Source organism: Marmota monax, unplaced genomic scaffold, assembly GCF_021218885.2.
Source record: "Marmota monax isolate L192 unplaced genomic scaffold, Marmota_monax_Labrador192_F-V1.1 WCK01_AAM20220418_F8-fsc00046, whole genome shotgun sequence".
NCBI lineage: Eukaryota > Metazoa > Chordata > Mammalia > Rodentia > Sciuridae > Marmota > Marmota monax.
In genome coordinates, this window is record NW_026692486.1 from 8938858 (window position 1) to 8966747 (window position 27890).

Consider the following 27890-nt stretch of genomic DNA (forward strand, 5'->3'; position numbering starts at 1 on the left):
ATCTGGAGTTAAAGTTCATGTCACAAGTCTGGAATTTCTGTCATCAGCTCTTCTGTTGTGTTGGAACAAACCCAAAGTTATTTTGGAGGAAATTTTCAAACCTCTCTACAGTCATTTCTTTAGGTGCTATGACTTTCTATTCAAACACATATATTTGGAAGACCCCTATTTCTTAAATAACTCTCAAATCATGTGATTCTTCATTTGACTTGATACAAATAATAGGCAATTTTGAGGCAGTAAAACTTTATACTAGCCCTCAAATTTTTTAAGCTAAGAAAAGTACTATTATATATGAAATATTTCCTTTAAAAATGCAGGACCTTCATTCTTTGGACATTACAACATCCATTTCTGACATAAGGTCACCAGAAAACTCCATACCTGGATCACATCACATTGCCTGTCACAGCTACTGTAACAAAAGAACAATAATTATAATTTATTGAGTACTCACTATATTATCTTTATTATGTCAAAATGCTTGAAGGGTAAACATTATTGTCATATTAGAAAGGAAACTAATAGGGCTGGAGCTGTAGCTCAGTGGCAGAGTTCTTGCCGAACATATGTGAGGCACTGGGTTTGATCTTTAGCTCCGCATAAAAATAAACAAATAAAATAAAGGCGCGCTGTTCATACACAACTACAAAAAAATTAATAAAAGAAAGAAAGGAAACTAATAAGACCTTGAGAAGTTACTTTCCCCAATGACATGGAGCCATGTCATGGGCCCATATTGAAGGACATTAAAGAAACAGCCTAAATGGAATGCTGTTAGATTTCACTGTAAGGATGTTGAGTACACTGTGAATTACACTGTACTAAGTCCACTTTAAAAGAAACAATAACAGTAATTCTACTCTTGATTCTATACCAAGACAAACTTGTTCTTTTTGAACAATCAATTTGTTTCTTATGGATCAGTTTTTTAAGTAATCATTAAACTTTTGACTTCCTTCTTTACCTGGAAGTTAAAGAACTAAGAATTAAATGAGTGCCCTAGTTCTAATAAATACATAGGATTTCAGAGCATGAATTCTGTCAACTGATCTCTCCCCAAGATCACTTCGTTTTATTTTTTTAAACTGATATTCTCAAATTTGCTCCTCTCATCTTGCATGTGCATACTATCACAAACCACTTGCAACTTTGAAAGCTACTTGTCAAAATCTTGTAAAGAATCAGTTGCACATTTTACTATACTTAAATTATACCTTGATAAAGTACTGAGGAAAAGTACAAAAGTCATTTAACTAATCATTTTTTTTAAAAAAGTAAATCAGATATTTTGTATCATCTTTGAGTCAGTTCTTGGTAAAACTTTCTAATTACTTCATCTTGGGTGACTCACCATTGAACCAAAATTATTATTCTATTATAGTTCATAATTAAGATACAGTTGTGTTTTACATGTTGTATTGATTACAGTAAAGTCAGAACAGAGATAGTTTTGAGAGATTTAGTTGTTAATATTACATTGTAGGGTTCTGTTTACTACATTTATTTACAGAGAGAGGAATGTATATCGATGATTCAATATGGAGGAAAAAGCATCTTTTATGGAAATGCTAGTATTAAAGAGAACAAAACAAGAATACAGCACAACCCAGTGAGAAGAGAGCTCTTCATTAGCCAAATGTGAGATGCCACATGCCTACACCTCTGGCCTCACTTTTCCTCTTATCTTGGATGTCTTAGGCTATGATTCTCAAACTTTTTGATCTAGGAACCCTTTACACTTTTAAAAATTATTGAGTTTTATAGTTTACACCTTCATTACTTACCATCTTAGAAATTAAAAGTGATAATTAAAATATTTATTCATTTTTAATATTAATAAAAACAAAACATTTATTTAAAAATAACTATAAATTTCAAAACAAAAAAAAGGAGAACAGGGAAATTGTTTTACACTTTGTCGAATCTCTTTGACTATTCACACAGGACAGCTATATTCTTACATGTGCTTCCACATTCAATCTAAATTGTTCTGGTTAGATAATATGAGAAAATCTGACATCAGAGAGATAGGCGGTTACAAAGAAGAGGAGTGAAATCTAAAATTATATTAATGAACCTTTTGTTTTCTGTTACATCAAATGCACAAATATCTAAAACACTCTTGAGCACTGAACAACACTGGAGACAACACACTCCCTAATTTCAAAACATTTTATAAAGCAATTATTGTGAAAGCAGTATGGTAATGGCACAAAAAGAGACACATTGAACAATGGAAAAGTATAGAGAACCCAGAAACAAACCCACACATTTATATTCAACTGATTTTTGACAAAGGTATAAGAACATACCATGAAAAAAGGCTAGTCCCTATAATAAATGGTGTCTTAGTCCATTTTCTGTTGCTATAATAAAATACTTGAAACCAAATAATTTATAAAGAATAAAACTTTATTTACCTCATGGTTAAGACTGTAAGTCTAACAGTTTGGCCCTGGCATCCAGGAAGGGCTTCTTGCTGCATCGTAACATAGTGAAGGGCACCACATGAGGAGACAGAAACAGCAAGCCAAAGAAAGGCTGGCTTTTATAACATTTCTGCAGTAACCCATTTATCCATGAATCCATAAATTCATGAATGGACTATCCATTTATGAGAGTTGAGCATTCAAGACCCAATTACCTCTTAAAGAGCCCACCTCCCAATACCATCACAATGACAATCAAATTTCAACCTGAGTTCTGCAAGTGACAAATCATATTCCAACCACAGCAAATGATCCTGGAAAACTAGATATCCACATGTGGAAGAATGAAATTAGAACCTTATTTCATTTACAAAAATGAACTCAAAATGGATTAACAACTTAAACATAAGAACTGATTCTGTAAAACTGCAAGAAGAAAATGGGGCGGGGGAAACAGGGGAACAGCTTCTTGACACTAGCTTGGGCAATCAATTTTTTGGACATGATTCCCAAAGCACTAGCAACAATAGCAAAAACGAAATGGCATCAAATTAAAAAGCTTTTGTGTATAGAAAAGTAAACAAATAAAGGGAGAGCAGATATATGAAAAACTGTTCAGCATCACTAATTATCAGGGAAATGCCCATAAAAAAACACTGTGAGATATCACTTTATATCTGTTAGAATGGCTAGTATCAAAAAGACAAAAGGTACCAAGTACTAGGGAAGATGTAAAGAAAAAGGAATTTTTGTACATTGTTGGTGGGAATATAATTTTTTTTTAGAAAGAGAGAGAGAGAGAGAGAGAATTTTTTTTGAATATTTATTTTTTAGTTTTCGGCAGACACAACATCTTTGTTTGTACGTGGTGCTGAGGATCAAACCCGGACCGCATGCATGCCAGGCGAGCACACTACCGCTTGAGCCACATCCCCAGCCCCAGGAATATAAATTAATACGACCATTATGGGAGATAATATGGAGGTTCTTCAAAGAACCAAAAATAGAAGCAGCACACAAAGCAGTAATCACACTTCTAGATGTATAGCCAGAGGAACTGAAATCATTATGTTGAAGGAATATCTTTGCTCCTGGGTTGTTCATTGCTGTGATAGAGCATTATTCACAATAGCCAAGATATGAAAACAACCTAGGTCTCTACCAACAAATGAACAGGAAATAGGTAAAGAAAATGTGGTCGTGTGTGTGTGTGTGTGTGTGTGTGTGTGTGTGTGAGAGAGAGAGAGAGAGAGAGAGAGAGAGAGAGATACACAATAGAATACTATTCACCCTTTTAAAAGGGGAGATTCCATCATTTGTGACAATGTGTATGTATCTGGAGGACATTTTGCTAAATGAAATAAGCCAGGTATAGAAAGATAAATATTGAATCATCTTATTTACATATGACATTTAATAAAGTTGAACTCATAAAAAGTAGAATGATGCCAGGCACAGTGGTGCACGCCTGTAATCCCAGCGGCTCGGGAAACTGAGGCAGGAGGATTGAGAGTTCAAAGCCAGCCTTAGAAACTTTGCAAGGCACTTAGCAACTCAGCAAGACCCTGTCTACAAATAAAATATTTTAAAAGGGCTGGGAACATGGCTCAGTGGTTAAGTACCCATGAATTCAATCCTCAGTACCAAAATGATAATAACAATAGAATGACGCTTATCAAAGGCAGGGATGGGGATGAACATGCTGAATTATAGGTGAAAAGGCACAAAATTTATGACTCAGTGATTTTGAGCTTTACTACATGGAAAGATGACTGTAGTCTACAATAAAATATAGCCATGTGATACTTAACAGCAGGGATATGTTCTGAGAAATGCATTGTTAGGCAATTTTGTCAATGTACAAACATCATAGAGTGTACTTAGTAGGAACAGCCTACTATACATCTTGGCCATATAGTATAGACCATTGCTCCTAAACTACAAACAGGTATAGCAAGTTAATGTACTGACTACTGTAGGCAATTGTAACACAATAGTAAGTATTCATGTGTTGAACACATGTAAAGATAGAACAGAAAAACTGGACAACAGAACTTTCTCAGTTCCATTATAACCTTAGAGGCTATCATTTTTGTCTGAAACATCATTATGCAACACATAACTGTATCATATATCTCAAAATAACTAAAAGAGTAAATTTCAAACATCTCACAATAAAAATGACAGGTAAGTGACATGATGGATATATTAATTGACTTAATTTAATCATGCCACAGTAGATATACATATCAAAACATTACATTGTACCCTCAAAATATATTCGATTGTGATTTGTCAGTGAAAAATAATATTAATAACTTTTTTAAAATTCAGTGGTCTATATTATGCTTTAAAGGGAAGTTTTACCTGTGTGTAATTCTGCAACACTGTGCATTAATCATTGCAAAACATTGGTTTACTCAGCCATCCAGATCTTCCAAAGGTTGATACATTTCATTATACAGTATTTTAAAAACACTAAATGATTTCATCAAAAGCACATTTAGGTACTGGGAAGAAGAAAAGCTCACAGTGGTGGATTAAAGTTTCCAAAATTCTGATTTTTTTCTTGCAAACACAAATTTCATCATTTGCAACAAATACTGGTTTTTCTTGAAGTAATAGGCTCATTTCACTTTCAAGAAAAATGCCTGCCAAACATTCAAGTCTGAAAAAGAAACTGTTTTATGTCAGTTTTTCTTTCAAGTAAAAATGGTACGGTATCTCAAAAGCAGTTAAAAACATCACACAAGTGCTTTTCTTGAGACAGCCATCAAACTTTGATGTACAGCAGAAATGCTCTGTGCATACTTTGCTGTGAGTAAAACGGCACATTAAAAACCATGTCCTCTGATTCTAGAACAAACTGTAATAGATTTAATTTTTTCTGATCCTGCTTTTTATACACAACTGACTACTCTGGAAATTATTCATCATAAAACAATAAAAGGACTCTGAAAGGTGAAAGTAAGGAGGCAGACTAGCCTTAGGAACTTCAGGATGTGAGAAACAATAATGTGCTGAGTTCCCTGGATTCTCTATTAATCTCACATATTCCCCAGGACAGAGCATCACAGAATCCTCCACTCATGACCACCAACAGGCCTCCAGAAAAAAAAGGCTTCTCTCACTGGGAAAGACTGGGAAAGGAAAGTCTAACACGGACCTAATGAGGAACTTCCACCTCCATTCACAAGGAAGGTGATTCAGACAGCATGATTCCCTAGCTTGGGCAGTGTCAGCAGAGACTTTTGTCTCTCCTTCCTCCACCCAGAGACATAAGGAGACCCAAGTCCCACATCATCTCCCCACCAGTGTTAGTTCAGGGCAGTGCCTTATACCACATCCCCACAGACAGTATCAGCAAAGGGTGATAGGCAAAAGCCTCAGGAGCACCACAAAATGAAACAGACCAAAGTAGCACTGCCACAGCTCTGAAAAGCACAAAGAGGTAGGACAGAACCTACACTCCAGACCTAAATAAGTGACTACCTGCTAAATAAAGTTAAGAGTTAAATAGGACTGAGAGTCTCCTAACAAGACTATCCCCAGGGTGCCATCAAAATTCATTTGTCACACCAAAATCCAGGAAAATCACAAACTGAATGAAAACAGACCATCAACTGATGCCAACATCAAGATATTAGCATCACACTGGAATAATCTCAATATAATCAGATACTGGAGTTAACTAGAATTTTAAAGCAACTCTTTTTTTCAGTTGCCTCAATAGTCAATTTTCTTGAAACAAATGAAAAAACAAAATCTCAGCCATGAAATAAAAGTGATGGAAAAAGAATCAAAGGGAGACTATAGAGCTTTAAAATATAACTGCTAAAATTAAAAACTTGCTGAACGGTCTCAATAGTAAAGTAGCAATGACTGAAGACAGAACCCCTGAACTTAAGAAAGGTTAATGAAATTTATTCAAGCTTAACAATAGAGAGAAAGCAGGCTGGGATAATAACAAAAAAAAATCTAATGTTATTAGTAATCAAGAGGAAGAATATAAGAGTGACAAAGCATTTGAAGAAATGGTGGTTGAAAAATCCTAAATTTGGCAAAAGACATAAGCCTCCAGATTTAAGAAACTAAGTGAATCCCATATAGGATAAACTCAAACATACACCAATACACATCAAAATCATATTTACGGAAACTAAAGATAAAAAAAATCTTAAAAACAGTAAAATGACTGACATTATTTGTAAGTTAACGACAATCCAAATGACAATAAATTTCTTATCTGAAACTGCAGAAGCCAGAAACAGGGGCCCATTTTTCAGGTGCTAAAAGAGAATACTTATTAACCCTATCTACTCTATCTGGCAAAACTAACATTCAGCAATGAAAGATAGAAAAGGCATTCTAGAGAGGAATTTGGAAAACTAAGAATGTGTTACTAGCACACCTAACTTGAAAGAATGTCTTAAGAAAACCTTCTAATGAAAAGAAAACAATAACAGAGGAGTGGGACCTTCAGAAGGGAAAAGAGAAAAACAAAAAAGGTAAAAACAGAAGTACACATAATAGCCTGTCACTAACCTCATGAAATTCATTAATCATTTTTTATAGGAAAAGCAATATATACCACTGTTACAGTCATCAATGTATGTAGAAGAAATACCTTATTATATTTAAAAAGTGGAGAGGGTAAAAGAACCTAAATGGAAGTGCAGTTTTCTAAACCATGGCTAATTGTCTGCAATAGGCTGTGACAGACATCTAGAGCACCCACCAAGACAACCACATAAAGTGATATAACAAAAAATAAATAAATAAATCAAAATGCAACTCTAAAAAATGTTAAAATGTTCTTTCCCACAGAAAGGCAAGAAAAAAAAACAGAAAATACACACACAAAAATAATCAGAGGTAAAGGGAGAACTTGACGTATCAATAATTAAATATAACTGGTATAAATACATCAATTAAAAGAGAGATCAACAAAGTAAACTTAAAAAATATAATCTAACTCCATATTGTCTACAAAACTCAATTTCACAATAATGTCATAGGTATGTTGAAAATAAATAGATATAAAAAGATATATCGTGCAGTCATGAATTTTATAAAGCAAAAGTGTATTTATAGCATCTAAAGTAGAATTCAGAGCAAAAGAAAATTATTAGGGAGGCTATGACAAAATAATAAAATGTATGTAAAATGGCATAGTATTTGCATATTTTCTTAACAAAGAAAATAAAGTCGTCTTAAATGTGCATGTGCCAAACATACACATTTCAAAATACACAAAGCAAAAACTGATAAAGTTGGAAAAAATATTTTAAAATTTACATTTGTAGATGAGAACTTCATAGTACTACTAGGAAAAACTGGTCAGCAAGAATATAGAAAAGCTGAGCAACACCATCAACCAGCAGCATCTGATTGACATTATAACACTCTACTCAAAAATAGAACACACATTCTTTGAAGAACCTATAGAGTTTCACCAGCATTCACTACACTGTGGTTCATAAAACATGGACAGGTAAGTTTAAAGGAACTTAAACCATGCAGAGTATGTTCTCTGACTGAACGAAATTAAACTAGAAATGAACAGCAGAAATAACAGCAAAATCTCTAAACACTTGGGAATTAATGCTTTCTCAGGTGTGGTGGCACATGCCTGTTGTCTCAGCTACTCAGAAATCAGGTGGGAGGATCACTTGAGCCAATGAGTTTAAGACCAACCTGGGCAACACAGTAAGACTCCATATCTAGATAGAAGAAAGAAAGATAGACAGACAGACAGATGGGCAGACAAACAATAAATTTTTTCTCAATGGTCCGCGGTCAAAATGAAAATCACCAAAATTTGTGAGATAAAGACAAAACCATGTTAAGAGGAAAATTTGGAGCACTAAATGTTTACATAAGCAAAAGGAAACAATGATAAATCAGTAATCTAAGTTCCTACTTTAAGAAGCAGAAAAAATACATGTACATTGATGTATGTGTGTGTATATACTTCAATAAAATAAAAATGAAACTCACAAAAACGAGGTTTTCAAAAAAATGTTAAATCAATAAATCTCTAGAAAGACTGACAAAGGGACAAAGGAAGATGGCGACGAGGGGAGTGCATTGCCCCCGTGTGCTGCTTCACTGTGTGGGAGTATGACAAGTCAGGACGCCTAAAGGTTATCTTGTTAGGAATTTCCAGCAATAGTGGGGTGCTCCGGAACCTGGAGGAAGGATTTCCATCGCACGAGGATCGGCTACGGGGACTCAAACGCGAGAGGTTTGTCGCATGGAGGAGGGTAACACTGCTTATTCAGCAAATCGCCCCGCGGCTAGAGTCTGCAGCGCGCGCTGGGAAACGAGGAGATAGCGACGCAGGGATACAGCGCTGCAGTTTCTGCCAGCCGTGCAAGCACCGTACTCAGGGCTGAATTCTGGGTTCGAGACGGGGGAAGGAAGCGGTCCATCTCGGTTCTCCACACCGGTCAGACCACAGAGGAGGCCAGCAGCCACCATGTTGGAAAGCTGACGTCACCATCCCTGTTTTCGACTGACCGCAGCTCATTCAGCCATAGAACAAGTAATTTCAGGCTGCAATTCGCCTGCGGCTTGCAGACAGATTGCTAGGGTTCAGTGCCTGGGTGCTTCTTAGAACCTGATCTTATCAGAGCGAACACCGAGCGCGGGGCGGCCGAGTTCCGGCTCCCGGAACCGTCCCGGAACCGCCCTGGCCCAGGGCTGCGGAGCCTGTGGAGGCTGCTTCTTGGACCCTGCTCCTATCAGAGCATACACCAAGCACTAAGCGGCCGAATTCCGGCTCCCGGAACTGAGCCCGCAGGGACTGCTTCTTGGAGCCTACACTTATAGGAGCTTACACCGAGCACAGAGCGGCCGAGTTCCGGCTCCCGGAACTTCCGTGGCCCGGGGCTAGGAGCCCGCGGAAACTGCTTCTCGGTCCGGGTCCTGCTGAGGGCCGGTCAGGACTCACCCGTTGCTTTGGTTGCCCGGCAAGGGGAATGAAATGCTGCCATTCACATAGGATACCAACATGGCAGAGATCTGATGTCATCAGAAAGCGGCGGAGGAGAGAACTTCATCAATACCAGCGGCGACAGAAACAGTTGGTCTCCTGGTAGGGGGGGTGAGGCACAGACACCCGAGTCTCCTCAATTTGTCTTCGAGCCAGAGGGGAGGAGCCGGGCCGCCGCCAGCGCCCGGAGCAGGCCCAGCGGCTCGCCAGCGTGGTGACCGCGTGACCCCAATTGGAGAGGGGGCAGAGCGGAGCCGCCACCTGCACCCGCAAGGTGGGCAGACCCCCGACCCAGTGGTACATGGGCGTGGTAGGAGGGGCAGGGCAGAGCAGCCGTTCGCGCTTGAAAGGTAAACAGACCTGTGACAGCCTGGCGGGTCAGGCCCAGTGGCCTGCCAGTGTGGTACACATGTCACCCCAACTGGAGTAGGGGCAGAGCAGATCCTTCTCCCACGCCCGGATCAGGCCCTGCCGGTGTGGTGGCCACGTGACCCCAATTGGAGTGGGGGCGGAGCGTAACCGCCACCCGTGCCCGCAGGGTGAACAGACCTGTGACCAACCTGCAGATCAGGACCAGGGGTCCGCAGGCGTGGTAGGAGGGGCAGGGCAGATCGGCCACCCGCGCCTCCAAGGTAGGCAGACCTGCAACAGACCAGCGGATCAGGCCCAGGAGCCTGCCGGCGTGGTACACACACCACCCTAATTGGAGTAGGGGCAGAGCAGAGTCGCCGCCCGTGCCAGGAACAGGCCCAGCATCCTGCAGGTGGGGTAGTCACGACACCCCAATTGGAGTAGGGGCAGAGCAGAGCCTCCACCCGTGCCCAAAAGGTGGGCAGATCTGCGACCGACCAGCGGGACAGGCCCAGTGGCCTGCCGGTACGACAGACACGTCACCCCATTTGGAGTAGGGGCAGAGTAGAGCCGCCGCACGCGCCTGCAGGGTAGGCAAACCTGCAACTGACCGGTGGATCAGGCCCGGTGGCCTGCCGGCGTGGTACACTCGTCACCCCAATTGGAGTAGGGGCAGAACAGAGCTGCCGCCAGCTCCCAGAACAGGCCCAGTGACCTGCCGGCGTGGTAGCCACGACACCCCAATTGGAATAAGGAGAGAGCAGAGCCGCGGCCCGCGCCTGCAGGAAAGATAGGCAAGCAGCATGAAAAGACAAGGAAAGAAAGGACCACAAGCAATGCAGGTCAACGCAACTTTAGAAGAGGTAACAGCTGCAGCAGATGGAATGTCAGATAAAGAATTCAGGATATACATGCTTCAGATGATCTGGAGTATCAAGGAAGACATTAAACAGCAAAATCAGACAATGAAAGATCACTTCGACAATGAATTACGCAAACAAATCCAGGAAGCAAAGGATCAACTATACAGGGAGATAGAGGTTATAAAAAACAAACAAACAGAAATCCTAGAAATGCAGGAAGCAATAAACCAACTTAAAAACTCAATGGAGAATACTACCAGCAGAGTAGAACACTTAGAAGATAGAACATCAGACAATGAAGACAAAGTATTTCAACTGGAAAAGAACATAGACAGCTCAGCAAGACTGTTAAGAAATCATGAGCAGAACATCCAAGAAATATGGGATAACATTAAGAGACCAAACTTAAGAGTCATTGGGATACAGGAAGGTACAGAGCTCCAAACCAAAGGAATGAACAGTCTATTCAATGAAATAATACGAGAAAACTTCCCACACTTGAAGAATGAGACAGAATCCCAAATCCTAGAAGCCTACAGGACGCCGAATGTGCAAAATCATAAGAGATCCACACCTAGACACATTATAATGAAGATGCCCAACATACAGAATAAGGAGAGAATTTTAAAAGCTACAAGAGAAAGGAAGCAGATTACATTTAGGGGTAAGCCAATCAGGATAACAGCTGATCGTTCAACACAGACTCTGAAAGCTAGAAGATCCTGGAATAACATATTTCAAACACTGAAAGAAAATGGGTTCCAACCAAGAATTGTGTATCCAGCGAAATTAAGCTTCAGGATGGAAGATGAAATTAAAACCTTCCACGATAAACAAAAGTTTAAAGAATTCGCAGCTAGAAAACCATCTCTTCAAAACATCCTCGCCAAAGCATTACAGGAAGAGGAAATGGAAAATAACAATGAAAACCAACAGTGGGAGGTAGGACAGTAAAGGGGGGGAAAATAATCAAAGAGGAAAACAAACCATGTTTAGTAACAGAAATAAACAAATATGGCTGGAAGAACAACCCATATCTCAATAATAACCCTAAGTGTTAATGGCTTAAACTCACCAATTAAGAGACACAGGCTAGTAGAATGGATCACAAAACAAGACCCAACAATATGCTGCCTACAGGAGACGCATTTGATAGGAAAAGACATACATAGGCTGAAGGTGAAAGGTTGGGAAAAATCATATCACTCATATGGACTTCGGAAACAAGCAGGCGTGTCCATACTCATATCAAATAAAATAGATTTCAAGCCAAAGTTAATCAAAAGGGATAAAGAGGAACACTACATACTGCTTAAGGGAACCATACACCAACAAGACATAACAATCATAAATATTTATGCCCCAAACAATGGTGCAGCTATGTTCGTCAAACAAACTCTTCTCAAGTTCAAGAGTCTAATAGACCACCACACCATAATCATGGGAGACTTCAACACACCTCTCTCGCCACTGGACAGATCTTCCAAACAAAAGTTGAATAAGGAAACTATAGAACTCAATAACACTATTAATAACCTAGACCTAATTGACATATATAGAGTATACCACCCAACATCAAGCAGTTACACTTTTTTCTCAGCAGCACATGGATCCTTCTCAAAAATAGATCACATATTATGTCACAGGGCAACTCTTAGACAATATAAAGGAGTAGAGATAATACCATGCATCTTATCTGATCATAATGGAATGAAACTGAAAATCAACGATAAAAGAAGGAAGGAAAAAGCATACATCACTTGGAGAATGAACAATAGGTTACTGAATGATCAGTGGGTTATAGAAGACATCAAGGAGGAAATTAAAAAATTCTTAGAGATAAATGAAAACACAGACACAACATATCGGAATCTATGGGACACATTGAAAGCAGTTCTAAGAGGAAAATTCATTGCTTGGAGTTCATTCCTTAAAAAAAGAAAAAACCAACAAATAAATGATCTCATACTTCATCTCAAAATCCTAGAAAAAGAAGAGCAAAACAACAGCAAAAGAAGTAGAAGGCAAGAAATAATTAAAATCAGAGCTGAAATTAATGAAATCGAAACAAAAGAAACAATTCAAAAAATTGACAAAACTAAAAGTTGGTTCTTTGAAAAAATAAACAAAATCGACAGACCCTTAGCCATGCTAGCGAAGAGAAGAAGAGAGAGAACTCAAATTACTAGCATACGGGATGAAAAAGGTAATATCACAACAGACACTTCAGAAATACAGAAGATAATCAAAAACTATTTTGAATCCTTATACTCCAATAAATTAGAAGATAGTGAAGGCATCGATAAATTTCTTAAGTCATATGATCTGCCCAGATTGAGTCAGGAGGATATAGAAAACCTAAACAGACCAATATCAATTGAGGAAATAGAAGAAACCATAAAAAGACTACCAACTAAGAAAAGCCCAGGTCCGGATGGGTATACAGCAGAATTTTACAAAACCTTTAAAGAAGAACTAACAACAATACTTTTCAAGCTACTTCAGGAAATAGAAAAGGAGGGAGAACTTCCAAATTCATTCTATGAGGCCAACATCACCCTGATACCTAAACCAGACAAAGACACTTCAAAGACAGAAAACTACAGACCAATATCTCTAATGAACCTAGATGCAAAAATCCTCAATAAAATTCTGGCGAATCGGATACAAAAACATATCAAAAAAATTGTACACCATGATCAAGTAGGATTCATCCCTGGGATGCAAGGCTGGTTCAATATACGGAAATCAATAAATGTTATTCACCACATCAATGGACTTAAAAATAAGAACCATATGATCATCTCGATAGATGCGGAAAAAGCATTCGACAAAGTACAGCATCCCTTTATGTTCAAAACTCTAGAAAAACTAGGGATAACAGGAACATACCTCAATATTGTAAAAGCAATCTATGCTAAGCCTCAGGCTAGCATCATTCTGAATGGAGAAAAACTGAAGGCATTCCCTCTAAAATCTGGAACAAGACAGGGATGCCCTCTCTCTCCACTTCTCTTCAACATAGTTCTCGAAACACTGGCCAGAGCAATTAGACAGACGAAAGAAATTAAAGGCATCAAAATAGGAAAAGAAGAACTTAAATTATCACTATTTGCAGATGATATGATTCTATACCTAGCAGACCCAAAAGGCTCTACAAAGAAACTATTAGAGCTAATAAATGAATTCAGCAAAGTGGCAGGATATAAAATCAACACGCATAAATCAAAGGCATTCCTGTATATCAGCGACAAATCCTCTGAAATGGAAATGAGGACTACCACTCCATTCACAATATCTTCACAAAAAATAAAATACTTGGGAATCAACCTAACAAAAGAGGTGAAAGACTTATACAATGAAAACTACAGAACCCTAAAGAGAGAAATAGAAGAAGATCTTAGAAGATGGAAAAATATACCCTGTTCATGGATAGGCAGAACTAACATCATCAAAATGGCGATATTACCAAAAGTTCTCTATAGGTTTAATGAAATGCCAATCAAAATCCCAATGGCATTTCTTGTAGAAATAGAGAAAGCAATCATGAAATTCATATGGAAAAATAAAAGACCCAGAATAGCAAAAACAATGCTAAGCAGGAAGTGTGAATCAGGCGGTATAGTGATACCAGACTTCAAATTATCCTACAGAGCAATAGTAACAAAAACAGCATGGTACTGGTACCAAAACAGGCGGGTGGACCAATGGTACAGAATAGAGGACACAGAAACCAATCCACAAAACTACAACTATCTTATATTTGATAAAGGGGCTAAAAGCATGCAATGGAGGAAGGATAGCATCTTCAATAAATGGTGCTGGGAAAACTGGAAATCCATATGCAACAAAATGAAACTGAATCCCTTTCTCTCGCCATGCACAAAAGTGAATTCAAAATGGATCAAGGAGCTTGATATCAAATCAGAGACGCGCCGTCTGATAGAAGAAAAAGTTGGCTACGATCTACAGTCGGTGGGGTCGGGCTCCAAATTCCTCAATAGGACACCCATAGCACAAAAGTTAATAACTAGAATCAACAAATGGGACTTACTCAAACTAAAAAGTTTTTTCTCAGCAAAAGAAACAATAAGAGAGGTAAATAGGGAGCCTACACCCTGGGAACAAATCTTTACTCCTCACACTTCAGATAGAGCCCTAATATCCAGAGTATACAAAGAACTCAAAAAATTAGACAATAAGAGAACAAACAACCCAATCAACAAATGGGCCAAGGACCTGAACAGACACTTCTCAGAGGAGGACATACAGTCAATCAACAAGTACATGAAAAAAATGCTCAACATCTCTAGCTGTCAGAGAAATGCAAATCAAAACCACCCTAAGATACCATCTCACTCCAGGAAGATTGCCAGCCATTAGGAAGTCAAACAACAACAAGTGCTGGCGAGGATGTGGGGAAAAGGGTACACTTGTACATTGCTGGTGGGACTGCAGATTGGTGCAGCCAATTTGGAAAGCAGTATGGAGATTTCTTGGAAAGCTGGGAATGGAGCCACCATTTGACCCAGCTATTCCCCTTCTCGGTCTATTCCCTAAAGACCTAAAAAGAGCATGCTACAGGGACACTGCTACATCGATGTTCATAGCAGCACAGTTCACAATAGCAAGACTGTGGAACCAACCTAGATGCCCTTCAATAGACGAATGGATAAAAAAAATGTGGCATTTATACACAATGGAGTATTACTCTGCATTAAAAAATGACAAAATCATAGAATTTACAGGGAAATGGATGGCATTAGAGCAGATTATGCTAAGTGAAGCTAGCCAATCCCTAAAAAACAAATGCCAAATGTCTTCTTTGATATAAGGAGAGTAACTAAGATCAGAGTAGGGACGAAGAGCAGGAGAAGAAGATTAACATTTAACAGGAATGAGAGGTGGGAGGGAAAGGGAGAGAGAAGGGAAATTGCATGGAAACGGAAGGAGACCCTCAGGGTTATACAGTGGAGGGGGTAGAGAGAGAGGAGGGGAGGGGAGGGGAGAGGTGGGGAGGGGGGAGGGTGGAGGATGGGAAAGGCAGCGGAGCACAACAGACACTAGTATGGCAATATGTAAATCAATGGATGTGTAACTGATGTGATTCTGCAATCTGTGTATGGGGTGAAGGTGGGAGTTCATAACCCACTTGAATCAAAGTGTGGAATATGATATGTCAAGAAATTTGTAATGTTTTGAACAACCCACAATAAAAAATTTTAAATAAATAAAAAGAAAGACTGACAAAGATCTTTTTAAAAGATAAGACACAAGTCACCAATATCAAGAATAAAACAATATCTCAACAGAATCTATGGCCAATAAAAGAACAATGGGGGAAAATGGATAAGGAAAAACTATGAATAACCTTACAATCATAAATTCAACGACTTACAAGAAATAAATAATTCCTTAAAAACCACAAATTACCAACAATAAGTCAAAAAAACAGATAACCTGAATAGTTCTTTAATTATTAGAGAAATAATTTTGATTTTTTTTCACAAAAAAGCTCCTGAAAAGGAAATACTCAGGCCCAGATAGTATCATTGGAGAATTCTGTCAAACACTCAAATAATTTACACCAATTTTTAACAACCTCTTTCAGAACATGAAAGAGAAGGGAACAACCAAAGACAAGGAAAGCATAATAAAAAGGAAACTATAAACCATTGGAAACTATAGACCATTAATTCTCATGAATTTAGATGCAAAATCTTTATCAAAGTTTTACAAACTGAATCCAAAAATGTGTGTTCATATGTGTATACAGATGCATGTATGTAAATAATGTGTGTGTGTAGTTGTGATGAATTAAATTTTGTTTCATGTGTGCGAAGCTAATTTGATAGTCAAAAATCAAATAATGTAATCACTGTATCAACAGACTAGGGAAGAAAAAATGTATATACCCATATTAATTGGCATAGACAAAGTAGTTTATGCAATTCAACAACCATATAGGACAAAAAAAGACCCAGGGTACTAGAAACGGAGGGGAATTTGCTTGACCCCAGAAAAATCATGTACAATTTTAGTTCCTCCATATATGTGGAAGACTATTTCCAAGATCCTCCATGTGTATCAAAATCTCTGGGTGTTCAAATCCGTTATGTAAAATGGCATAGTATTTGCATATGGTCTACACATTGTCTGTATTCTTTAAGCCATATCTCTAGATTACTACTTAATACAACATAAATGATATATAATTAGCTATTATTCTGTACTGTTCAGCAAGCAATGACAAGAAAGAAATATGTGTATGACTGGCCCCACAGATAAAGAAGCATGGCTGTACAAAAAAAAAAAAACTACAGTTACCGTAATAATAGTGAAAGACTAAATGATTTCCCTCTAAGTTTGGGAACAAGGCACTCTCACCACTTTTATTTACATAGTACTGGAAGTTCTAGTTGTTGGAATAAGGCAAGAATGATAAAGGCATATAGATAAAAAAGAAAAAACTTTGTATTTACACATGACATAATCCTATACATTAAAGAAAAATTCAAAAGATCTTCAACTTCTAGAACCAAAAAGCAAGTCTAGTAAAGCTGCCTGACAAGATCAAGATACAAAATCAACTGAATTTCCCCCATTATAAGAAAGAAATGGAAACATACATTTAAATTTTCCTATTATTTGCTCCAAATAAAATTAAATACTTATGTATAAATCTAATAAAACATGTACAAGATGTATAATCAAAATTATAACATGTTGATAAAAGACACCAAAGAAGACTTAAATACCTGGAAAGATATGCCATGGAAGAATAAATATAGTGAAGATGTCAGTTATCTTTAAAATGATGCATAGGTTTCACACAATTCCTATTAACATATGGTTAAATTATTACAACAAAATCCTACATTGAATAGACACATAAGTGGGTCTTCACAAAGAAAAAGTCAATCAAATTAAGTATAATCTGTAAAATAATTATGGCAGGCATAATAATTACATAGTTGCAAAATAATCTTATAGTCTTTAAAGAATAAGGAGAAAAACAATTAATAAACATCAATTTGAAATTATTTCAACAATACCTTCTTTAAACTGCTAAAAATAACAAATGTTACATGAGCAAAAAGAATCACAAAATCAAATAACACTATTTTAAAATAGGCAAAGAACTTGAATAGACATGTCTCTAAAGATGATATACAAATGTTTAATTAGCATATAAAAAATGCTCAACATCACTAATCCTCAGAGAAGTGAGAATCAAAACTATAATGAAGTATCATCTCAGAAATCAAAAAGTATTGGAAAGAGTTTGGTAAAATTGGAACTTGTGTGCACTACTGATGAGACTGTAAAATAGTACAAATACTATGGAAAACACTATGAAGTTTCCTCAAAAGATACAAAATAAAACTACTATGTGATCCAGCAATCCCACTTCTGGGTCTAATTAAAAATAAATAAATAAAATCAAGGTCCTGCAGATATATTTGCATCCCCAAGATCACACAAGCACTATTCACAATAACCAAGAAGTGGAAGCAAGGCAAATGTTCAGGGATGAATGAATGGATAAAGAGGCATACTATTCAGCCTTGAAAAGGAAAGAAATTCTAACACATCCATGGATGAACTTTATTTTGGGTGAAATAAGCCAGTTAAAAAAAGATAAATATCATATGATTCTACCTATCTATGGTATTTAATGTAGTCAAATTCACAGAAACAGAGAGCAGAATGGTGGCTGTCTGGGGCTAGATGAAGTGGGAAGGAAGGTGAGCTGAGCTACCAATGGGTATATAGTTTCTGGTAAACAAGAGGAAAAAGTCTGGACAACCAGTTTCACAAAAATGGGAATATATTTAACATGCTAGACTATACACTTAGAAATGGCTAACACATAAAATATTGTGTATTTTTATAACAATAAAAACTATTAAAAGAAACCAAAACTACAAAATATTCACTGGCAAAAAAAGTATGCACCTCTGTAATCCTTACATGTCAGATATCACCCAAAGAATTACATAAATAGCAATATTTTCACACTATTCTAAAAAAAAGGTTATATTGAAAAAAAATGTTGAATATAGTTGTCCACCCTATTGGCAGGGAATACATTCCAATACGCCCAGTAGATCCTGAAACCTGAGTTAGTACTGACCCTTATATATACTGTTTCTTTATATATATATATATATATATAGATATAGATATAGATATAGATATAGATATAGATATATAGATATAGATACACATACATACATACACACACAGACACACATACACACACACACACACCTATGGTAAAGTTTAATTTAAAACACAGTGAGAAATTAATATTAACTAATAATAAAATCAAACAATTATAACAATATACTATAGTAAAAATAATATAAATGTGCCTGCCCGCCATATCCCACTGTTTCCTCCCTCTCCAAATGTCTATTCTATTGTAGATCTTAGGAAACTCTGCATATGATTTTTTTTTATTTCCTTACTAAGTTGAGAATTTTCATCTTTTCATTCAAAGGAAGCAGTTTCTTTTTGGCCTATCCAAATTGCCAGCATCACTACTCTGCACTTTGGGACCATTAAGTAAAAGCAGGGTTACCTGAAACAGCATTGGGCTGCTGCTATGGAAATGACTACTAAGTAACTAACAGTGGGCAGATATGAAGCCTACATACACTGAACAGATTCCCATCCATGGCTGGAGAGAATGTGAGAGCATGAGATTGCATCATGCTTCTCAGAATAGCATACAATTTAAAAATCATGAATTGCTATTTCTGGAATTTCTCATTTAATATTTTTGGACCAGAGATGACCATAGGTAACTGAAACCCTGGAAAATGATACCATATATAATGAGACTATTATATTTTTTTTCTTCAAGAACTATGATAATAACTTTCACATTGCCAGAATATGTATAGTTAAATAAGAAGAGAAAAAAAACCTGGGCTACATCAGTAGTTAATTTTTCTTAGAGATCTAAATCTCTCTGTTCATAGATTTTGCTCAGTGAATTTCCTTAACTTTGTTCCCAGTAGGTGCTACACTTTACTACCTTCATGATTCCTATATTTGATTATTCTAATTACTTGTAAATTCTAAAATCAAAATTCAGAGTAACACTGTTGAACACAATATGGAAGTACATATGCCATATTATAACCAATGAAGAATATACTTAATTTTTAATTCTTAATCAAGGAGGAAAATAGCTCTCAAAATGTATTATACACGTAATATAATTTTTAAAAGAGAAAATGCCACTTATTTCAAAGTGAAAATACCACAACATATGTAGTAGAACATGGTTATTTCTGGCAAAAAAAAATGTTTATTTGGCACTGATGTTTGACATGTGAAAAAGCACTGGCACATATATACAGTCTGCTTAATTTTGAGAAACACTGACATCCCTTTCAAATTTCTCTTGGTATTTTTAGATGTTAATTTTCCTTTAATTATTATGGCAAGATGTAAAAATAACTTGTTTATATATTCCAAAAATAATGAGTTAAAATTTGCGTGTGTTGAACAAAGTAGAAGATGATGAGAACTGAATATAAATATCAGAGATCAGTAAAAAACATTCAATGAAATTACTTTTTCCTTAAAAACCCTTAAAGAAGTAAATCAAAAAAACACTATACAATCAGGGGCAGCTTCAGACCAATTTCTAATATCACTGTGATTCTAAATGTTAATTTGCCTATTTCTTTCCTCTCTAGCTCTATTTTTGCACATTGTTAAAATGGACAACATAGTACGTGTCAATCTTCAGGATTCTAGATTAAGACATGCTAGGTAACAAAATATCATCTTGGATGTGATCAAACCTAAAGCTAAATGAAAATACCTTCATCTGATTTCATAAATATTAAACTGACTATAGAATTGTGCAATTCCTATCATTTTTCTCCACAGAACTATCGTGTATTTGTTGGTTAGCTGCAGAGTGTTCTAAATATAGACTGAGACATGTGCTGAAATTATTGTCCTAATTTTTTAGCAATCACTATGAATGTTACACATAGGCATACATTTTATTTGATACATACCTTGAAAAAAGATTTAAAATAATAATCATGAGAAAATTACACATGAAAATATTCCAACAAATGCAATAATTCTAATTAAATCTATAGTTCATAACTTTTTCTACCAATACTCCACACATTTATGACATAGTAGGACCACATCAGTTAAAACAGATTTTACATAAAGTTTAAGTAGGGTCACTTCACTTATAAAAGAAAGACAGTACTATCTTAACCAAGAGTTATACATAAGCATCCATTAAAATTCTGATCCTAAGCCTAGAAATGATCTGGAAGCTGCTGTCTGGATTACTGCTGCTCTCTCATCCAAATCTACAAATGCTCAAATTACTTAAGAAAGATAATGTCACTGCACCTACACAAAAGGAGAAACAAGAACAACTTTTTACAGAAACAGGCTACTGCCATCCTGTCAAATTAGCTGTGGCACCAGTTCACACTTTACAAAACAGTGGGTAAGAGAAATGTTCAAAAATAACCCTTTGTCAAATATAGCATTCCATTTCACATGGCTAGGCAGAAGGACAAAAATAACAAAGAAGTCTGGAAGCTCCGGTGCCACAATTTAGAAAAAGCAAACAATGTAGGTACTTCAGCACATCCAGTGGCCCAACACTATCATCACTTTCATCAAGGAAAGCATTCTCAGAAATCTTTGGGCCAGCCAGAGAAAAGATCAGTGAGCACTTGACCACTTAAATTTAAATCTTCAAAAGATTTACACTGAAATGTGTGTGATGATCAGGTACTTTCAAGTAAAAAAAAGAAAAAAAAAAAAGAAGAATATTTATTTATCACTCAGCTTCCCAAAGCCTAAACAATCCCAGTGCCTTAGCTCTGTCAACTACTATGTGTACTAAGAACAGAAGTGTTAACAGATAAATGTCAAATGGGAAATAAAGGCTAGCAGAGAATAAATAGGAAAGTGTATTGAAATTTGACTTTTATTTTAAACACTAGGGAAACTTCTGAGTCTCACTTCAGTTTTGACAGATAATGCATGAGGGAAATGGAAACAGATTTACCACCTTCTAAGAGCTTAAGCAAATTGTTTAATAATGGGTCTCAAATAAACACAGCAGAAATTCTATCTAAAGTACTCTGCCCACCAAATGCCCAGTTTCATCAGAAATCATCTCTTGGGACTTGATAAAGGGGGAGAATGGTCTGTTTGAGGTTTATAACATGATGTTTTTGTTATCATTGTTTCTTTACAGGCTTCCCCAAGAATGATGGAATATTATAATAATCTGCCTCTGCTCCCCAATTGTGCCCTCAAGGTACATTCATATCTGTGACATCCCTTTCACTGGTACTCAGAGATACTTAACGGCCTATGCGCCTCAAGAGATTCTCATCCTTGTAGCCCTAGGTAAGTGGAAACAGGTCCCAAAAGCAGCTCAGTGAAAACTTGGGAGAGTAAGTCAGGGGTCTGACCAAAGCACATGTCCAACACTGGGTCCCTGTCCTTCTCATGATAAGGAGCAAATGCCATATGTCCCCAGAACAGAATTAACTGAGGCAAGTGTCTCTCCTACATGAGGGGAACTTTCTCTGGTGAAGAGATATTGGAAACAAGGAGAAGGGAGTATCTGGATGCTTGGGGGTGATGTTAGGAACGCTATGCCTCTCCAAGTAGCCACTCTTCTCAAAAAGGTCATTTTTTGGCAAATGTGCTTAAGGAAGGGGACAGGAATCTGCATTGTCCATCAAGTGTGCTTCCCAAACACACCCTTGTACCTTGTACCTTGTACCCAGGGTATCTGCTAAGATTTGGGCAGAGGTCCCAAATTCTTATCATCAACAATGTGAATTCTCCAAATTAGAGTGCAAGAGTGAGCTCATATTTGTGCCTTGAATTACTAGGATAATAATGCAGCTGGAGAGTTGAGAATCTGATACAGGAGGACAGAAGCTGAAGTCTGAAGGAGACAGATATGGTGTACAGTGTGTAGTGGGACAAGGGAGGTGGAGATTTAAAGTTACGGTCCTCTAACAAAAGCCTAGGATCAGAAAATCAATGATCATGTATGCCCGTTTAAGACTATAAATTCTTGCTCACTTTCCCCAAACCTGTTCTCCCACTTTAAAACAGCTTCTCTCTTCTATAGTCCCTACTACCCGCCTTTCTCTAAGTTACTATGATTTAGTTAATCTTTCTAATCAAAAGAAGAGGTTACCTGAAAGAGTATAATCTAAGGAGCTATAGACGGTATTGAGTATCTTCAAATATTAACATACAAATATTCTATATTCCATATATATATGTATATATACATATATATATACATATATGTATATATATATATATATATATATATATATATAGTAAATGGAAGTAGTTTCAAAACTTGCTTAAACTAGTCTAAATCTAAGAATCCATACCCCTATATCCAGAGACACTATCCTAAAGAATTTTTATGAACAAAGATGTAATAATATAGTGACAGGAATGATTAGGAAATTCTAGTACATCTACCTAGTAGAAGATTATATTCATTTTAAATGTTTACTGCCTAATTGTTATTCAGTGAAAACTAATGTTATAGAGTTAAAAGTTAAAATATATATACAAAGGGGAATGAAGGGAAGGGAGGTGTATGGGAATAGGAAAGACAGTAGAATGACTTGGACATAACTTTCCTATGTTCGTGTAAGAATACACGACCACTAAAACACCACACCAAGTACAATGACAAGAGTAGGCTCCTAGGGCTGGGGATATAGCTCAGTTGGTAGAGTGCTTGCCTCACATGCACAAGGCCCTGGGTTCAATCCCCAGTACCACCCCCACCCCCCCAAAAAAGAGTAGGCTCCTAAGTTATACTCCATGTATACATAATATGTCAAAATATACTCTTGTCATGTATATCTAAATAGAACAAATTAAGATATATATAAAAAAGTAATTAATATACCATGATTAAAACTATACATGGAAAAAAAATCAAAATATTAATCATGGTTGTCTTTACATAGTAAGATTATGATAATTTTTTTCCTTTTCATATTCTTGAAGTTTTTAGATTGTTCATAATTTGTTTTTTTTAATAAATTTATTTATTTTAATTAGGTATATATGACTGCAGAATGCATTTTGATTCTCTGTACACAAATGCAGCACAACTTTTCATTTCTCTGGTTATACACAATGTAGCATCACACCATATGCGCAGTCTTACATGTACCTAGGGTAATGATGTCCATCTCATTCCCCCATCTTTCTTGCCCCCATATTCAATTTTGGCATTTTTTTAAAAAGGCAAATTTCTTTGGAAGGGAAAGCTTTTTTCTTTTTCTTCTTCTTCTTTTTTTTTGGAAAAAAAAAAAAACCTTTTTCTTCACTTAATTGATATCAAATTATTTTACTATCAGGAAATATATGGATTTCTGGAAGGGGATTTGGGGCAAGGGATATGGAGAACATGAGCAAGAAAAACTTGACCTGCTTAGAAATCTACCCTAGTTCTCCATTATTACCAGATCAGAAACAGATCTCACATCAGACATTCAAGGTTCTTTATAATCTGTCACCATGTATCCAAACGATAGATGAGCATTTCTCAGATGAACCTTTGTCTCCCATTCTCCCTGCCTGTGGAAATGCTTATCAGTTCTGAGGTTGGTTTAATACACTTCCATTCATGAAGGCTTTGCTGATCCTCTGATCACCCCAACCTCTGCTATTTCTAATTTTTCCTAAGGTGTTGCTATAACACTTAATTCTGTACCACTTCTTTCCAATAATAAGCCAATTCTAAGTTATTTTGTTGTTAATTACTTATGTGTTAAGTAAATATCTCCCTAACTAGACTTTAATTTCCTTAAGTCAGGAATTTAGAAGGTCTGCTGACAGCAGAAATTGGATATACACAGGGAAAGACAGAAAGTATAGTTCTAAAGCCGGGTTGATATTATATTCATACTTTCAGTGATGTTATCTAAATAAAACATGATGTCTCCCTTTTTAAGTGTTGCTACTGACCATCCATCACTAAGACATGCATTTTCCTTTTTTTTTTTGAACAGCAGTGATGCTGTATTTTTCCTTATTCATTCAAATCAATTTGGTTGTCCCCTTGGGATTCAAGAGACTGGATTGCAAAATGCCTCACCAAGGTTCAGTGTATAGCCAATAGACACATAAACACAAAAAGAAATAACCTCCTAGGAATCAAGTTTAAGACTAGATATAGGACCCTACCTCACTTACAGTCTTGTCTCAACAACAAATATGAATACGTGTTCTCATTTTATGTCCTTATGTAGGCAGTGGGTTTTAGTTATCAATCTCCCACTAACTTAAGAAAGAATTTGCCAATGTAAATAGCTCAATACTTTAGAAATGATAAACTAAATGACTATGTTGCTATCTACCATCAAATACTATGCTGATACTTAGAGAAAATAAACATTTGTCCTATAGCAACCTGCTCCCTGAGACATCAACATGATTGCATATCTTAAGAGAAACTCCATAATCATGAATGAAAGCAAATCAAATAACCCACCAAAAAAGAAAAAAGAACATCACATCCATTATTTTTACAGAAGGCATATACAAGGTCAATATAATTGTTGACTCTGAAAGGTAGGGCAAAAACAAATCAATTCAACGTTGCACTATAAGGAACTCTGTTTTATGACTACATACATATTTTTTAACTGAGAGAGGTAGCACCTAAGAGTAAATCCTTGTCCACATTCCACCACTTACTGAGTACTCTTTTAACATTCTGTTTTTCAGTTCCTTAGTTTACAAAATGGAGTTATTACTGTCAAATTACAGAGCCGTAATGAATCAAATAACATGATCTGAGTCTAGGTATATCTGTCACTCTTTTGTGTGTCATTATGTCACATGGCTCATGAACCAAATGGTCACTTTTATTTAAAATGTTACCTAAAGTTAAAAAAAAAAATACTCCAGATTTCTTTTTATTGCCCTAATGATTTCTTCATGACTTTCCCCATGGGCACCCACCAAATTTCACTACCAAAAATGTGCTGAACATCCATCATGACCTAACCCTCCTCTACAATGTTGTTCAGATATTATTTTTTGCTAAATGTTTTCTAAGAAAATCAATTTTTTTTACACATGAAGAACGAAAAATGTTCTTCTGTACTAAAAAAGCAATAATTCCACATACAGAAAGTTTACAGGTTAGTGCTATTGTTTGAGATCACTCCTATGAAAACACTATATTTAATAGCTAGTAGTGTGTATATATATGTACACTTTGGACCCACTACTGTTTAGTACAGTAAGAACAATGGACTTTGGAGTTAGGGAGACCTGAATTCAAATTCCTATTCTGTGACCTTGAGAATGTAATTTAACATCTCTGCTTCTCACTTTCCACATTTGTTCCTGGGTTGTTGTGAGGACTTAGTGAAATATTATATATAAAAGTAAGAACCTATGATATGAAAGTATTACTTCCTACCTCCCTTAAATCTTTTCCTTCTGTGCCAGGACCAATCAAACCCACCCAGAATACAAGACAACTTTGATAAGACATCTTTCACATTAGTGGAAGAAATGCTGTGGCATAAAATAAAATAAATGATGGCATGAACCCAATGGAGACAAAAGCAAAGAAACCGAGAGGTACCTACAAGGACCCTATACTTCACTTGGATGTGGGGAAAAGACATTAATCTGACACACTTTCCAGAATGCACCCATACTCACGGAGGTTTGCACTAGCTTGTGGGGAAAGCACGGAATTACAGAACAAGCCAGCAGAGATCCTCTCTATTCACCCTACCCAGGTCATCTATAGGGAGCCTAGAAACTGAAGTGAGACCGGCAACTGACCTCGTCCCCTTCCCCCTCCCCCATTCTTCCCAAACCTCTAGAGCGAATGGTGCTGAATCATTAGCCTGACAGCAGCAGCTCTCTGTCCCGCTCTGTCTCCGGCCGAGGACATAGTCCGGGGACGGTCACTGGTGGGGGCATGGTAGGGACCGAGACCTCCGGGGTTAGGGGACGGTGGGAGGGGGTCGGGAAGGATGGCGGCAGAAGGTACTCACCGGGTGGAGAAAAGCCCAGCGCCGGTCCTCGCCACTCCGCTGCGGGCGGTCCCTCGGCGGCTCCCGCGCTCCGCCACTGGCCGGCGGGGGCTGCCCCTTGCTGGGCAGCTTCGCTGGTGGTCCGGTGATACCCCGCCCGCCCACCGCCCGCGGCAGCCACGGCTCCGGACTCTTGCGCTCAACCGGGAGCCGCTGGAACAGCTGTAGCTGCCCAAGGGGGTGGCGGCTACCGACGGGCCAGACCATTAGCCCGCCGCGACTGGGGGTGCGCATCGTACTGAGAGGCGCGGGCGCAGAGGGCGCTGAGGGCCCGCGAATGCTGGGAGCGACCAAAAACAAGGGGAAAGCTCGACGCCCCCAGCGCGGTGGGGGCTTGGGGACAGGAGGGACCACAGGAAGGGCCGCTGCTTCTCCTCGAGGTTTACTGAAGACAGCGTTCGAGCTTTTCCTGGCACCCCCCTCCCCTTTAGCCTTGGTCGCGCTCAGGGCTCCTTTAGAACGCGGCAAACAGAAGACCTAGCAACGGGAGCGCCTGGGCGTTGTCCCCTACGAGGGAGATGCGAAAGGGCGTTGGCCTGCGCGCCGCGCTGCGTGCCACCTCCACCTCTACCTTGAGTCCCGGTGGCACCAGGTCCTGTATGGTGCGGCTTATCACCGACAGCTCACCACAAGACAGTGGAGCATCTCGAATTTTTGAAGGTGCTCGTCAGATCCTTTAACGAAGCATCTCTGAAGCAAAAGAATAAAAGGGGTATCCAAGATCGTGTTGAAAGTTAGAAAATAAAAACAAGGCACCTACCGGAAGGTGAGGAAGAGTTGTGAATCACACTTAGTTCTAAGCAAGATGTTGAATTGCAGCAGTTGGAATGTATAAGATTAGGACTCTGTTTCCATTTAGAGATCTACAAAAGGTTATAGGGAAAAAAATTCAGGAATATTTTAGGTTCATTGTTCACCATGTTAAATATTAATGTCTGAAGTCGGAGACAATCATGTCCTTAATATGAAATGAACTTTATAGAAACTGGGAAAAGCTCCCATACATGACATTCCTTGGACTTTTGTGGTTCTGGCCCCTTTCGCAACCAAACTTACACAGGTTCATTTCAGACCATAGCAAAGATCAAAACAAGTGTACAGTACAATTTTCCTTACAGAAAGA

The 27890-nt window shown here is 37.6% G+C and overlaps 1 protein-coding gene and 1 non-coding gene across 9 annotated transcripts in view; one reads left to right on the forward strand and one right to left on the reverse strand.

The window, feature by feature from the left end:
- Ttll7 (tubulin tyrosine ligase like 7) overlaps positions 1-26915 on the reverse strand; it is a 162663-nt gene extending 135748 nt beyond the window's left edge. For 4 of the 8 annotated variants that reach the window (XM_046443224.2, XM_046443222.2, XM_046443223.2 and 1 more), the window contains exon 1: positions 26729-26912. The gene's annotated coding sequence lies outside the window, so the exon portion shown is untranslated. Of the gene's footprint in view, positions 1-26728 lie in introns of all 8 variants that reach the window. The other 4 variants (XM_058578989.1, XM_046443225.2, XM_058578988.1 and 1 more) reach the window with 2 other exon arrangements.
- On the forward strand, positions 23407-23479 carry Trnav-cac (transfer RNA valine (anticodon CAC)). Its single transcript has one exon. It is a non-coding gene; the product is annotated as a tRNA-Val (tRNA).
- Positions 26916-27890: the final 975 nt, after the last annotated feature.